Here is a 16,491-nt window from a genome sequence, read left to right as displayed (position 1 = left end):
GGTTTGACAGCTGAATTCTCATTTCCTTTGTCTCTGAGTCTGCCATAATCATCTAAGTCAGCTGGCCTGTGTGGCTTACTGCTCTCACTTCCTGTTTGCTTACTCATTATTAAACCATTTCCTGATTTCTATGTTTTTACCTCAGCCTGGGAACCTAAAACTGACTTTTCTTTGATTACTACCTGGCTTTCTAGGGCTTAAAATCCTGCCCTAACCTCTAAGTGCATGACAGCTTTCTGACAAGAATAAAATAATGAAATAGAGTGGTAGAAACAAACACAATCCTCTTCTTTTATAGAATAAAATAGTAAGGAATGCTTCCTAGTACCTAACATATTTGGTTGGATCACAATATCACATTGCTGCATTTCATAAAAGCATTCTATTTATACTGCCTATTAAGTGCATTGGCATCGAAATGTACTTTTTATTGTACCTAACTAGATTTGTGTTTAAACTTTTTTTGCCCTCATCCACCTTAGATTGGCCCTTACTAATATCTTTTTTTAAATGAACCAATTTTCTTAAGGTCATTTTGTATTTTGTTTCTGATTTCTAGAATATTGGCACTGTCACTTAGGGTAATATTTTCTCTCAAGTATAATTTCTATTACTTTCATTCATTGAAATTACTATGCGTTTGAGCAGTATGTCTGTCTAAATTTGGAGAAGATCAATTATGTTAAATACTTCAAATATTTGAAAATGGAATGAAAGAATCTTTCAATAACAGTAAAATGTTCTCTCTCTTGAAACATATCTGAATTTGCCTACCATCAGAAACTTAAATGTAGAATAGACAAAACATAAGAAAAATTATTTAAGGAATATTTGTTTATTATCTACAAGGACTAGATTAACTGATATAGGATATGCTTTTTTAGTTTTACTTTGTGATTTTATGATTCTTATTTATAGCATCTCTAGGACTTTCTATCTGAATACAATTCATTTAATTGCATCCAAGTTATTCTCCTATTTAACACACAGGAATTTTCATAGTAATGTAGCATACTGATTTAACATTCCTTTTAAATACCATTTCATAATCTTAAGTTTATTTCTGAAAAGTTGATAAAATATCTTAAAGTTGGGTTATGTACATGTCCCACTCAAAATTTATATAGAAGGCACAAGAAATAGCTTCATTCACTGCAGAACAATTTTGACATCCTTGATAAGAAAGCAAGAAGCCAAACTGCATGCTGGGATAGTCTATCTTGAAAACAGTCCATGTTTTCACCCAAAGAGTCATCTGCAAAGACGCACAGACAGCTGCAGACCTGTTCTGCCCAGAGAAGAGCCTTCCACAGAATCCTGATGAGGCTGCTGCCTGTAGTCCATGGGGTAATGGCTGACCTCCGACCCTGCCTGACACCCAGCACTTTTGTGATCTTTCTGTGCAACAAGCCGAATTAGGCTATAATTGCTGCACAGACAATAGGCTGTAATTACACATTCACGTCCCAGAGTCTGGTAGGAGGGAGATGATTGAGGCTGGAAGGGGACAAGGAGAAGTCAAAAAGTCAAAAGACAAACCCACTTTTTGATACTTTTCTCCAAAGTGTGGCTGTACTGTGGACTCCTCAAAGAGGAGAAAGAATCAAACCACACCGGAGAGCAACCACTTTTATTCAAAATACCATAAAAACATTACTTTCATGGACTTTAGTAGGTGTGATACACCAAATAAAAGCAAGGACAACCGTGGATCCCACAACTGTGGTTCTCTGCAGTTCTCTGCAGATGCTGTTTACTGTGACTAATCTATTTTAACTGGAAAGAAAAGGAAAAATGGAGCTATATAGGACTTAGGAGAGATAGGACATGCAGTCATATTTTTCAATATGTTTTACCATATCAACTACTTTAATTCTGGGAGTTATTCATTAGAGTGAGTCAAAGTTATTCTAAAAAAAAAATTAAGCCTTATTTTTAAATATGCAAAACATTTACAGTAGCAAATTAAGTACCCTGAATGGCTTAAAAACACCCATAAAAATAGGTCTGCCTTTGCTGCCTTTGAGACCATCTGCAAAATTATTGGCACTTTTCACCCTCCCTATCCAAAGCTGTGGATCTACCAAGTAAGTTATAGTTTTCTCAGGAATGAGATAGCTTGTATTTGTTTCTGACATTTCTTTTCTGACATTTGCTTTTCCAGCATCTTCTTGAATGCCTTTAGAGCTAAACACTGACCTCCTAATGAGGCAGCCCATGCCATCTTGAAATAGTTCTGTTTGTTAAAAATATCTTCCTCAAGTTAAAAGAAAATGTTCTGGTTTAGTTATCATTCATTCACCCTAACCCTATATTTTGTATACCAGTCTTTGGTCACATTCCACTTGGAAAATCATTTAATATTTAAAGATAGCTATAATACTATCCCACCCTCACCCCAGCAAACATTCTCTGTTTGTTTTCTCTATGGCATGACTTCAACTCTTTTAGCAGTCTAATATGAATATATATCCATATGCTTTAAGGCACCTAGAACTTAAAACAATATTCCAGAAGTGATCTGATCAGGGCAAACAGTCTGGCACTGTTTGCACCATTTTTCTATTGTTCTGTTAATAAGCCTGGGATCACAGAGATTCTCTGAGCACCCACACCAAAGTGTTGCCTCTCTTGAAGTTTACTATAAGCCAAAGCCTCAGAGTGTTTTGTCTATATGCTAAGCCAAATGTATACCTTCTCTCACCTGTTTTTACTTTGCTTTCTTGGACCCAAGGGCCAGTTCTTACATTTATCTTCATTAAATTTCATATTGTTCACATCAACCTAATAATACCAACTTTCACTATCATCCTAGACCATGATTCTGCCATTCAAAGTATAAGTACCAATCGAACGCTATTAATAGAATAAATTAAGCAAAACTGTCAGTAATACAAATGATCTATACTTTTGTACCAGAGGTTAGATAAAAATTATATGATTATACAAGTCATTGGGACTGCCTTCTATATTTCATTCAAGGAAGTAGTTAAATGAACTAATCAGAGCCAAAGTCAACACTAGACATCTGCTAACATGATATTAATCCAGTGTTGGGGCATATGGCTTTGGAGTCAACCATCTTTTCATATACTGGCATCTCCTTTTACTTGCTTAGTGACCTTGAAAACTTTAATCTCTAATCTGCATTTTCTTTGTCTGTAAAATGACAATATATCTCTCATAGATTATATTAAGTGAAATAATGTGTACATTTAGTACAATGCTGGCACATAGTAAGTGCTCAATAAAAGGTAGCTACTAGATTATTATTATATAAACATTCCTTGAGTAAAATCATTCAACTCCTTTTAAATATATTTGTTTTATATCTAGTTCGTATTTTTCAATCTCATTCATTAAAATCTCATAAGAAAACTTGTCAAATGCCTTGCTAATGTCCCGAAACATTTGTCATTTATCTGCTATACATTCCTGATCTTTTAGTCAGGTAAGCCCATAAAAGCTGAACAAGAGTGTAGCTTAATGTGACTTCTTCCAAATGTCTTTGGGAATCCATGTGATAGCTTGGTAATTTTGCTTTAAATATGTATAGTCCTTTAAATGCCCACTGAGATGAATATTAAGTTCGTGTTTGAAATAAATATCCTTACAAAAAGTGTAAATTAGTTCAAGTTGTTTTCTAAATATTCATTCCCATATATAGTTCTTTAACCAAAAATCTTCTTAAAACTTATTTTAATGAGATGAAACAAAGAGTATATTCAGCATTTTATAATCATCTACTATACAACTTCTCATAAAATTATTTTCAGAATCCACCACAAAATTATATTTCAATCAGATTTCTTCTTCTACAAACCAGAGTAGGTATCCAACACGAGCAAATATGCTGACTGGAAGAATTAATTCATGGACTGATTTCAGTGAGATTGAGTATTGTGTACAATCTCCACAACTTCTGGCAAATATCTTAATTCATGAATTGATTTCAGTGCAATGAGTTAATCCCTAATGGAGCAAGTCCCAAGACTTGAGAATAATTAATGTTACAAATTTAGGTAAACATAAAAATATATTGTATATACTCATCATCTGCCAACAAACCTCAAAATATCTAAGCAAATATTAGTGTTATGCACCAAGGAGTGCACTGACAGAAGATCTGGGTTTAGCCACCATCGTTCAATGGATTTTCACCTTGAAGACTCATATTTCTCATAAATTAAATGAAATAAAATGTTTGGACAAAATAGAATTGAAAAAAATTCATATTAATGACAAAATTCATAACTATTATGTAATTACTGCCATTTCTTCCAGTTCTAAATTTTTGTCTTTGATTTTGTGACTTCCATGGACAAAATGACTCAGAGCTAATCGAGCACAAGTTAGAAGACATCTTTCACCTTGTCCAAGACTGATATGTCAATGTTAGTGCATCCTTTTCTGCCTACTTATCAAAACATACAAATATATAAAGATAGATGCATAGAGGAAAAGGGAGAAAATTGAATTCTTAATCGCAAAGCATTCCTCCATTAATCTCCATTGCTCTTCTCTAGTGATTTTTTTTTTTTTACATTTCGACAAGTAAAGTTCAATACTACCTTCCCACCCTGACCTTGTCTACCTCCCACCCCTTCCTTGTGACCACTATTTCCTCCCCAAATTGAAAAAAAAAAAAAAAAAAAAAACAGGAAAACAGTATAGCATGATTGAATAAAGATGGAGATCAAAGTAAAGCCAGATGAATTGTCATGACCATGATTTATTCAACCAGGAAAAATGGTGGTGGGGGCAGTAATGTTGCAGAACCTTCAATTCTGGTTGTAACTGACTGAATACTTTATGAAAGATAATAACGTCTCACTCTAGAAGAAAGAAAAGCCAGCTGGGCACAGTGGCTCACACCTGTAATCTCTGCACTTTGGGAGGCCAAGGTAGGTGGATTAAGAGGTCAGGAGTTCAAGAGCAGCCTAACCTAGATGGTGAAACCCCGTCTCTACTAAAAGTACAAAAATTAGCCAGGTGCAGTGGCAGGTGCCTGCAATCCCAGCAACTTGGGAGGCTGAGGCAGGAAAATCTCTTGAACCCAGGAGGCAGAGGTTGCAGTGAGCCAAGATCACACCACTGCACTCTAGCTTGGGTGACAGAGCAAGAGTCCATCTCAAAATAAATAAATAAATAAGTAAAATAAAAAATAAAGAAAAAAGAAAATTACCAACAATAAAATGTCCAGGACCAGATGGATTCATAGCTGAATTCTATCAGACATTCAAAGAAGGATAGGTACCAATCCTATTGACACTATTCCACAAGATAGAGAAAGAGGGTATCTTCCCTAAATCATTATATGAAGCCAGTATAACCTTAATATCAAAACTGGGAAAGGACATAACAAAAAAAAAAAAAGAAAAGAAAAAAAAGAAAACTGCAGACCAATATCCCTTGTGAACATAGATGCAAAACTCCTTGGCAAAATACTAGCTAACAGAATCCAATGGCATATCGAAAAGATAATCCACCATGATCAAGTGAGTTTCATACCAGGGATGCAAGGATGATTTAACATACACAAGTCAATAAATGTGATACACCACATAAAAAGAATTAAAAACAAAAATCACATGATCATCTCAACAGATGCAGAATAAAATCTAGCATTGTTTTATGATTAAAACCCTCAGCAAAACTGATATACAAGGAACATACCTCAATGTAGTAAAAGTCATCTGTAACAAACCCACAGCCAGCATAACACCGAAAAGGGAAAAGGGAAAAGCATTCCCTTTCAGAATTGGAACAAAACAAGGATGCTCACTCTCACCATGTCTGTTCAACATAGTACTGGAAGTCCTTGTCAGAGCCATCAGGCAAGAGAAAGAAATAAAGGGCATCCAAATCAGTAAAGAGGATGTCAAACTCACTGTTTGCATAGGATATGTTTGTATACCTAGAAAACCCTAAAGACTCGTCCAAAAAGCTCCTAGAACTGATAAATGAATTCAACAAAATTTCAGGATGCAAGATAAATGTATACAAATCAGTAGGTCTGCTATACACCAACACAAACCAAGCTGTGAATCAAATCATGAATTCAACTCCTTTTACAATAGCTGCAAAAAATAAAATAAAATACTTAGGAATATACCTAACCAAGGAGGTGAAAGACCTCTAGAAGGAAAACTACAAAACACTGCTGAAAGAAATCATAGACAACACAAACAAATAGAAAAACATTCCATGCTCACGGATGGGTAGAATCGATACTGTGAAAATGACCATACTGCCAAAAGGAATCTACAAATTCAATGGAATTCACATCAAAATGTCACCATCATTCTTCACAGAACTAAAAAAACAATTCTAAAACGTATATGGGACCGAGAAAGAGCCTGCATAGCCAAAGTAAAACTAAGCAAAAAGAACAAATCTGGAGGCATCACATTAACTGGCTTCAAACTATACTGTAAGACCATAGTCACCAAAACAGCATAGTACTGATATAAAAATTGGCACATAGACCAATGGAATATAACAGCGAACCCATAAATAAACTCAAATGTGTACAGTGAACTGATCTTCAACAAAGCAAACAAAAACATAAAAGTGGAGAAAGGATCCCCTACTCAACAAACAATGCTGGGATAATTGGCAAGCCACGTGCAGGAAAATAAAACTGGATCCTCATCTCTCACCTTATACAAAAGTCAACCAAGATGGATCAAGAACTTAAATCTAAGACACGAAACTATAAAAGTTCTAGAAGATAACATTGGAAAAACCCTTCTAGACATTTGGCTTAGGCAAAGACTTCATGACCAAGAACCCAAAAGCAAATGCAACAAAAACAAAGATAAACAGGTGGGACTTAATTAAACTAAATTAAATTAAAGAGCTTCTGCACAAAAAAAGGAAAAGCCAGCCATTAGAGTAAAAGATAACCCACAGAGTGGGAGAAAGTCTTCATCATCTATGCATCTGACAAAGGACTAATATCTACAAGGAAGTCAAACAAATTAACAAGAAAAAAAAATCCCATCAAAAAGTGGGCTAAGGACATGAATAGACAATTCTCAAAAGAAGATATACAAATGGCCTTCAAACATATGAAAAAATGCTCAACATCACTAATGTTCAGGGAAATGCAAATCAAAACCACAATGTGACACCACCACCTTACTCCTGCAATAATGGCCATAATCAAACAATCAAAAAATAATAAATGCTGGTGTGGATGCGATGGAAAGGAAACACTTCTACACCACTGATGGGAATGTAAACTCGAACTAGTACAACCGCTATGCAACACAGTGTGGAGATTCCTTAAAGATCTAAAAATGGAACTACCATTTGATTCAGCAATCCCACTGCTGGGTTTCTACCTGTAGGAAAAGAAGTCATTATACGAAAAAGACACTTGCACCCACGATTATAGCAGCAAAATTTGAAATTGCAAAAATATGAAACCAGCCCAAATGCCCATCAATCAATGAGTGGATAAAAAAATTGTGGAATATATATATATATTCCATATATACATATTCCTATATATATATATTCCACAATTTTATGGAATTAAATGTGTATATATACAATTTCACTGTGTGTGTATATATATGTGTGTGTGTGTGTGTTCTCACTCATGAGTAGAAGCTAATTTATGAAGATGTAAAGGTATGAGAATGACACAATGGACTTTGGGGACTTACGGGTGCTCACTCTCATCATGTCTGTTCAACATAGTACTGGAAGAAGTGGGAGGGAGGTGAGGGATAAAAGACTACAAATCGGGTTCAGTGTATACTGTATACTACTTGGGTGATCGGTGCACCAAAATCTCACAAATCATCACTAAAGAACGTACTCATGTAACCAAATAACACCTGTTCCCCAAAAACCTATGGAAATAAAAATAATAATAATAAAGGCCTTAAAGTCAGCATAGTCTGACTTTTCTTTACACATTTTTTCAGTGTAAAATATGTGTCTAATATCAAAATATGGAAATAACATGAAAAAATGGGAAAAAGAAAAATGCATTGTTTAATATCACTACTTGTCAATAATTATGGTTAATGTTTTTTGATATCTTTTCAATCTGCTTTTTCTACCAAGTCTTTAGAAGAAGAAGAAAAAAAATAACTTGGGGGTCTTACATAAAGCATTCCGTATCCTGCTTTCAAGTGTTACACTTATTTCACTTACCATAATGGCACGTGTTTTTCATGATATTTGTAAGCATTATTTTAATGGCTATGTTATTCTTTAAGTGTAAAGACAAGAAATCCCTTTACTGTTTGATATGGGTTGGCTCTGTGTAGCCACCCAAATCTTACCTGCAACTGTACTCTCATAATTTCCACAAGTTGTGGGAGGGACCCTGGGGGAGATAATTGAATCACGGGGGTGATTCCCCCATACTGTTTTCATGGCAGTGAATAAGTCTCAGGAGATCTGATGGTTTTATCAGGAATCTCTGCTTTTGCATCTTCCTCCTTCTCTCTTTGCTTGCTGCCAACTATGTAAGATGGGACTTGCTCCTTCTTGCCTTGCACCATGATTGTGAGGCTTCTTTGTAAGTCCAATTAAACCTCTTTCTTTTGTAAATTGCCCAGTGTTTCTTTATCTGCAGCTTGAAAACGAACTAATGCACTGTTCCTCTATACTTTTACTTACAGTTTGTTTCCAATTGTTTGTTATAAATCATACTGTGGTGAACATATTGAGACACAATTTGTTCTCATTATTTCCTAATGATATATTCTCAAAAGTGGAATTGCTGGGCCACAGTTATATGTTAAGCAGCATAGTAAGGTTAACAGACAATGTAATTAAAACTCCAGATATGGGAGTTCAAATTCCAGCACTTTTTTCTAAATTACTTTGTAACATTGGTCAAATGAGTTCATTGATCTGGTCTTCAGTTTCCTCACCTACAATATAAGAAGGTTAGACTAAATTATTCGTATTTTAGGGTGCCTACCTTTGTTATCTATGAGTGCATGACAAATTATCCACAAAACTGTGGCTAAACCAACAATTATTCTGTTATTTTCGATGATTCTGTGGGTTGACTGTGTCTCAGCTGTATCATCTTCTGCTGGTCTTGCTCATAAATCCTTACACAACTGCAGTCAGATGGGAGCTCCATATTCAATATCCAAGATGGAATGTCCAAGATGGATACACTCATGTAGCTAGCACCTTAGCAGGGATAGCTGGGATCAGCTGGGATCCTAGGAAAACTGGGCTTCCTTCTCTCTCCCTGTAGCCTCAGGGTGTCCCCTCTTCATATGACCTCTCTATAGAGTATTTTCATGTTGTCTCTCCATGTGGTCTCTCCTTCAGGGCAACAGAACTTCTTATGTGGAAACTCTGGCTCTCAGAAATTCAAATATATCATCACTTCTACCACCTTCTCTTGCAACAGCAAGTCACAGGATCAGCTCAGCTTCAAAATGAGAGGGACAATGCGAAGGCATGGATACTAGAGGCCATCTTTGGCAAACAGCTATCACATAGTACCTGACTGCAATAGGGTCCTTAGAGCTCTAGGACTTTAATTATGTGCAAATTTGCAATCCATATGTGGCAAGTGCTATGACAGTCTGCGTATCACATTAGGGACAATGTAGTGAATCTCTCTTATCAAGGATGTTTATTTTACTAGAACACTCAATTTATCAACCCTTCCAGGAAAGAAGTGAAAGTATTCACGGAAAGAATACTGGAAGCATTCTTTTACTTTTGGGGAAAAAAATAGAGAAGATTTACTCTACTTGTATTAAAATAATTGCACTATCCTCTTTGTGCTGACAATCTCTACATTTACATGTTAGCTATCTGCTGCACAGAAGATATACATCAATTGAAACTTCCCACACCCTACCCCAAGAAGAGTACCTGGTGGAAGATCCAACAGAGTCGGAGTAATGGAGTTTTCTCGCATGGAGTTCAGAAGACAGTAATTCTGACTGGGTTTTACTGACACTCCATATGACTGGGGAAACCAAAAAGAGATTAACCAGAAATGAGCCTTCAGAGCAATGAAAACTGAATCTCTTTTGCCCATCCTCACCTAATAAAGTATTCTGTTCCTTTCAACAGATTAATTTTATTATGCAATAGCTGGGTATATACACTAAGCCCTAGAACTAAGACTTCCAGGCTGTGATAAAACCAAATAACCATTGTTACAGACGACAAAGCCAGACTCAATAATATTTTATTAATCCTCAATGCCAAATTATAAATGCTTGAGAAAAATATCCTTTTTCTCTCATACTATGGGAAAATGTCAGCTTTTCATTAAGTCTATCTCTTAAAACTTAAACATTTGCTCTTTTTGCTGCCTAGCAGTGAGAACTGAAGCTTCAAGAGTGTTTTATTTATTTATATGGCATTTGCCTTGATGTTGCCCAAGTAATAATACATAGTAACAGAGACAGATGAGAGTTCTGTATCATCCTTTCCCGCAGGGCAAACCAGGCACAAATAGACCTCTAATGAAAAAATCCACAGAGCAGAACAATAAGTAACATGGAATAAAATGAGAAAAAACTTTCTAAACGCAGGCTTTGAAAATTACAGAACAGAAAAATCTCCTACTCAAAGTGGAGTAAGGCCTCTTCAGCTTTCACATTATACAGTGGGTTTTAGTTTCATTACTTGAATTAAGCACTTTAGCACTAACCAGGTTACCTCTAAATCTAATACAACCTTTTTTGGCTTCAAGGAATAGCAATGACTTCAATGGTGCTTTATTCATAAAATGGTACTCATTCCTAAGTAGCAGCTGAAATAGAGAGTTTTTTGGTATACATTTAGAGGGTACAAATGCCGTTTTGATTCATGAGTATATTGCACAGTAATGAAGTCTGGACTTTTAGTGTAACCATCATCCAAGGAGTGTGTGTTGTAATTTCTCATCCTTCACCCCCCTTTCTCATCCTTCACCCCCTAACACACACACAATTCCAAGTCTCCAATGTCCATTTTTACACACCCTGTATCCATGTGTACATATGACTTAGTTCCCATGCATAACTGAGAACATGTGGAATTTGACTTTTTGTTTTTGAGTTGAGATATAGAGATTTAAACAAAATATAAATATGATTACCCCAGATGTGCTTATTTCCTGCAAAGCAACTACCGATTTATTCAACAAATACCCTGTGATTGCCAACTACATGCCAGACACCATGTTAGATCCTAGGAATACATGAGAGAATAAGATATTGCTTTTGTCCTCAGGAAATGTTAGTCCAAAAGAAGCAATAGACCACTAAGCAGGCTGGGGCCCAGGGAAGTGATATCCAGTCAGTCTAGAGCTTCAGGGAAGGAGACCCAGAACTAATAGGTTCTGAGAAGGGAAAGATTCAGGAAAATTGGTCAAGGAAAGAGGAATGAGGTGAGTGAGCTGTAGGTAGCTGTAGGGGTACTGGCCCTCAGGGAGGAAGTTTCAAGCGAAGGAACATGAAGTGTAAAGGTGCTACGAGCCAAAGATGGCTCTGGGTGACCTCTAGACTTCTTAGATTCAGAAGCTAACACCTACCAGTGTGTACTTCAAAATATTCTATTCTATTTTATGTCTGAGAACAGAAATCACACATCCGTAAGGAACCCTAAACATGGGTACATACCCATTGTTGTTTTTATCCTTATGTAAGTAAATCATGTTTCACCAGCTTGTCTCCTCACTGGCTACTAAAGGACCTTTTGTCTTCCACAAAATCCACTCCCTTGACCTTGTGCCATTATTTCTGTAGATCACCAGAGGGAATTAAAACTGTCCTCATATATTACTGCTTCCCAACCAGGGATGTTTTGCTTCCCAGGGGACATTGGGCTATGCTGATGAGAAAACATGTTTGGGTAGAAGCCAGGGATGCTGCTAAATATTCTTTAGTATGTAAGACAACTACTACCTCAAAGAAGTATCTGGCCCAAAACATCAATAGTCAAGTGCTGTGGGCCATCACAGGTACTTCTGGAATATTGGGCAAGTCTAAACGCAGGACCTCTTACCTGGTATTCCATCCATGCAGCTATTTGGAGCTATTCCCCAGACCCTGGGGCTACAGGCCTCCTGTCGTCTGCTCTTGAGTGCGTGTCACTGGTGGCTTATGCCACGTTGGGTTTCATACCTCTGATGCCTCCACATGTCCTTAGCCTTTGCCTCCAGAGGAGCTGCTTGCCCAGTATCTGCAGTTCCCACAGGTAATATGGTTTAAGTGGGCTTCATTATCACCACCGACCCCACAGAAATACAAACTACCATCAGAGAATACTATAAACACCTCTACGCAAATAAACTGGAAAATCTAGAAGAAATGGATAATTTCCTGGACACTTACACTCTTCCAAGACTAAACCAGGAAGAAGTTGAATCCCTGAATAGACCAATAGCAGGCTCTGAAATTGAGGCAATAATTAATAGCCTACCAACCAAAAAAAGTCCAGGACCAGATGGATTCACAGCTGAATTCTACCAGAGGTACAAGGAGGAGTTGGTACCATTCCTTCTGAAACTATTCCAATCAATAGAAAAAGAGGGAATCCTCCCTAACTCATTTTATGAGGCCAACATCATCCTGATACCAAAGCCTGGCAGAGACACAACAAAAAAAGAGAATTTTAGACCAATATCCCTGATGAACATTGATGCAAAAATCCTCAATAAAATACTGGCAAACCGGATTCAGCAACACATCAAAAAGCTTATCCACCATGATCAAGTGGGCTTCATCCCTGGGATGCAAGGCTGGTTCAACATTTGCAAATCAATAAACATAATCCAGCATATAAACAGAACCAAAGACAAGAACCACATGATTATCTCAATAGATGCAGAAAAGGCTTTTGACAAAATTCAACAGCCCTTCATGCTAAAAACGCTCAATAAATTCGGTATTGATGGAACGTACCTCAAAATAATAAGAGCTATTTATGACAAACCCACAGCCAATATCATACTGAATGGGCAAAAACTGGAAACATTCCCTTTGAAAACTGGCACAAGACAGGGATGCCCTCTCTCACCACTCCTATTCAACATAGTGTTGGAAGTTCTGGCTAGGGCAATTAGGCAAGAGAAAGAAATCAAGGGTATTCAGTTAGGAAAAGAAGAAGTCAAATTGTCCCTCTTTGCAGATGACATGATTGTATATTTAGAAAACCCCATTGTCTCAGCCCAAAATCTCCTTAAGCTGATAAGCAACTTCAGCAAAGTCTCAGGATACAAAATTAATGTGCAAAAATCACAAGCATTCTTATACACCAGTAACAGACAAACAGAGAGCCAAATCAGGAATGAACTTCCATTCACAATTGCTTCAAAGAGAATAAAAGACCTAGGAATCCAACTTACAAGGGATGTAAAGGACCTCTTCAAGGAGAACTACAGACCACTGCTCAGTGAAATCAAAGAGGACACAAACAAATGGAAGAACATACCATGCTCATGGATAGGAAGAATCAATATCGTGAAAATGGCCATACTGCCCACGGTAATTTATAGATTCAATGCCATCCCCATCAAGCTACCAATGAGTTTCTTCACAGAATTGGAAAAAACTGCTTTAAAGTTCATATGGAACCAAAAAAAGAACCCGCATCTCCAAGACAATCCTAAGTCAAAAGAACAAAGCTGGAGGCATCATGCTACCTGACTTCAAACTATACTACAAGGCTACAGTAACCAAAACAGCATGGTACTGGTACCAAAACAGAGATATAGACCAATGGAACAGAACAGAGTCCTCAGAAATAATACCACACATCTACAGCCATCTGATCTTTGACAAACCTGAAAGAAACAAGAAATGGGGAAAGGATTCCCTATTTCATAAATGGTGCTGGGAAAATTGGCTAGCCATAAGTAGAAAGCTGAAACTGGATCGTTTCCTTACTCCTTATATGAAAATTAATTCAAGATGGATTAGAGACTTAAATGTTAGACCTAATACCATAAAAATCCTAGAGGAAAACCTAGGTAGTACCATTCAGGACATAGGCATGGGCAAAGACTTCATGTCTAAAACACCAAAAGCAACGGCAGCAAAAGCCAAAATTGACAAATGGGATCTCATTAAACTAAAGAGCTTCTGCACAGCAAAAGAAACTACCATCAGAGTGAACAGGCAACCTACAGAATGGGAGAAAATTTTTGCAATCTACTCATCTGACAAAGGGCTAATATCCAGAACCTACAAAGAACTCCAACAAATTTACAAGAAAAAAACAAACAACCCCATCAAAAAGTGGGCAAAGGATATGAACAGACATTTCTCAAAGAAGACATTCATACAGCCAACAGACACATGAAAAAATGCTCATCATCACTGGCCATCAGAGAAATGCAAATCAAAACCACAATGAGATACCATCTCACACCAGTTAGAATGGCGATCATTAAAAAGTCAGGAAACAACAGGTGCTGGAGAGGATGTGGAGAAATAGGAACACTTCTACACTGTTGGTGGGATTGTAAACTAGTTCAACCATTATGGAAAACAGTATGGCGATTCCTCAAGGATCTAGAACTAGATGTACCATATGACCCAGCCATCCCATTACTGGGTATATACCCAAAGGATTATAAATTATGCTGCTATAAAGACACATGCACACATATGTTTATTGCAGCACTATTCACAATAACAAAGACTTGGAATCAACCCAAATGTCCATCAGTGACAGATTGGATTAAGAAAATGTGGCACATATACACCATGGAATACTATGCAGCCATCAAAAAGGATGAGTTTGTGTCCTTTGTAGGGACATGGATGCAGCTGGAAACCATCATTCTTAGCAAACTATCACAAGAACAGAAAACCAAACACCGCATGTTCTCACTCATAGGTGGGAACTGAACAATGAGATCACTTGGACTCAGGAAGGGGAACATCACACACCGGGGCCTATCATGGGGAGGGGGGAGTGGGGAGGGATTGCATTGGGAGTTATACCTGATGTAAGTGACGAGTTGATGGGTGCAGCACACCAACATGGCACAAGTATACATATGTAACAAACCTGCACGTTATGCACATGTACCCTACAACTTAAAGTATAATAATAATAAATAAATGTAAAAAAAAAAAAAGACATAAAATAATAATTAGGCTTTCCAGGGCATGTATTCTTTGCCGTATTTTGTCAAAATGCTTTAAAGGTACAATTTCCTTTCTTCCTAGAGCAAAACAATACTTTTTATTTATTTTACAAACAAAGCTATCAACACTGATAGAAGTTAAGTAGTTTTCCCATCTTACACTGCTAATTTGAAAAACCCGAGCTTTAGATTAGAACCAGCTCTGTTTGACTCTTAAACTGTGTTCTCAATCAGTTCACTAAACTGCATGAATTCCAGACAGGTGTCCATCCTCCATGATTGGTTTTGGCTTAGCCAAAGTCCATAAACAGACTCTTCTCACATTCCCTAAGCCTCATTCTAAAAGAGACCCAGCTTAACTAAATGCTAGCAAATAATATAGTTTGTGGAAAATTGAAAATTTTTTCTCTGTGATATATTTTAAATTTCCTTTAAACTATATTTGCTCTTTTGCAAGGCCCATTTTAAAGCAAATTTCAGTCCTTCTTAACTGCACTGATCTGTCCAGTAAACAAATAATCTCTGTAATCTCTTTTATTGTCCTAAGCAATTTAGCTTCAACTCTCAGCTTTGTTCTATTGTCCTGAGCAATTTGGCTTTGACTTTCAGCTTGCAAACCTCAAGTGAAAAAAATAAAATAAAGTAAGATGTTCTTTTCCACCTTAAAAGGCATGCCATCCATTGTTTCTTAAGACTGGCTGTTGGGGGTTTCTGTCTCAGACCTCATCAAAGTCTTCATTCAAAAAAATTTTTTTTCTTTATAGTATTTAGGGAATAGGGGACTGGAAGAAGATTTCATTGCTAATTTTTAAAAAATTCTTTTTATAATTTTTTCACACATAATTTATCCAACCTCTAAATTAGCTTTTAAGATTTGCTCCACTGAGCGTAAGTTCCTTAAGGAATAATGATAATCATATAAGCAACTACTCATGATGTTCCAGGCATCGAGTTAATTCATTTATGTAAGACAAAGGTCAGCGAACAACAGACCACAGGCCACATGTGATTCATTGCCTGTTTATGTATGGCCCACAAGCCAAGGATGACTTTTACATTTTTAAATAGATAATACTTTAAACTAAAAGTGTTTAAAAACAAATGAAAGTTTAGAAAGCATATTCTGAAAAGGATCAGCTATTATGATGATATAAAGATATGTGCCATGCACTGTAATTTTCTATTTTTATAAATTTTAAAACAAGTTATATCTTGATGTGAGCTTGGTAAAGATCTCTCCTCCTCTCCACACTTTTTTTTTCCCAAATAGCTATGAATTCCAACTTCTTTTTATGTAAGTACAATTTAAAATGTCAAGCCATGTAACATAATTAATAAAATTGACTTTCTTTGTATTCTCTAGACATTTGTTTAAAGACAAAGAGTAAAGCAAGATAATTGAG

At 36.5% G+C, this 16,491-nt stretch overlaps 2 protein-coding genes and 1 long non-coding RNA gene across 4 annotated transcripts in view; 2 read left to right on the top strand and 1 right to left on the bottom strand.

Annotated features, from left to right (window-relative positions):
• LOC126940519 (uncharacterized) overlaps window positions 1-10,746 on the bottom strand; it is a 43,017-nt gene extending 32,271 nt beyond the window's left edge. The window contains exons 1-2 of one of the 2 annotated variants that reach the window (XR_007720779.1): window positions 10,687-10,746; window positions 9,871-9,957 (exon numbers count right to left, since the gene is read on the bottom strand). This is a non-coding gene — a long non-coding RNA (uncharacterized LOC126940519). Of the gene's footprint in view, window positions 1-9,870; window positions 9,962-10,686 lie in introns of those variants that run through there. The other variant, XR_007720778.1, reaches the window with a different exon arrangement.
• The window catches only part of MYCBP2 (MYC binding protein 2), a 1,055,480-nt gene that overhangs the window by 78,870 nt on the left and 960,119 nt on the right, over window positions 1-16,491 (top strand). The window lies entirely within an intron of this gene.
• EDNRB (endothelin receptor type B) overlaps window positions 1-16,491 on the top strand; it is a 922,930-nt gene that overhangs the window by 801,585 nt on the left and 104,854 nt on the right. The gene's annotated exons all lie outside the window — the stretch shown is intronic.

This window comes from Macaca thibetana, chromosome 17 (genome assembly GCF_024542745.1).
Source record: "Macaca thibetana thibetana isolate TM-01 chromosome 17, ASM2454274v1, whole genome shotgun sequence".
NCBI classification, from domain to species: Eukaryota; Metazoa; Chordata; class Mammalia; order Primates; family Cercopithecidae; genus Macaca; species Macaca thibetana.
Note: the sequence above shows the minus strand (reverse complement) of the source record. Positions and strands in the feature narration are given on the sequence as shown.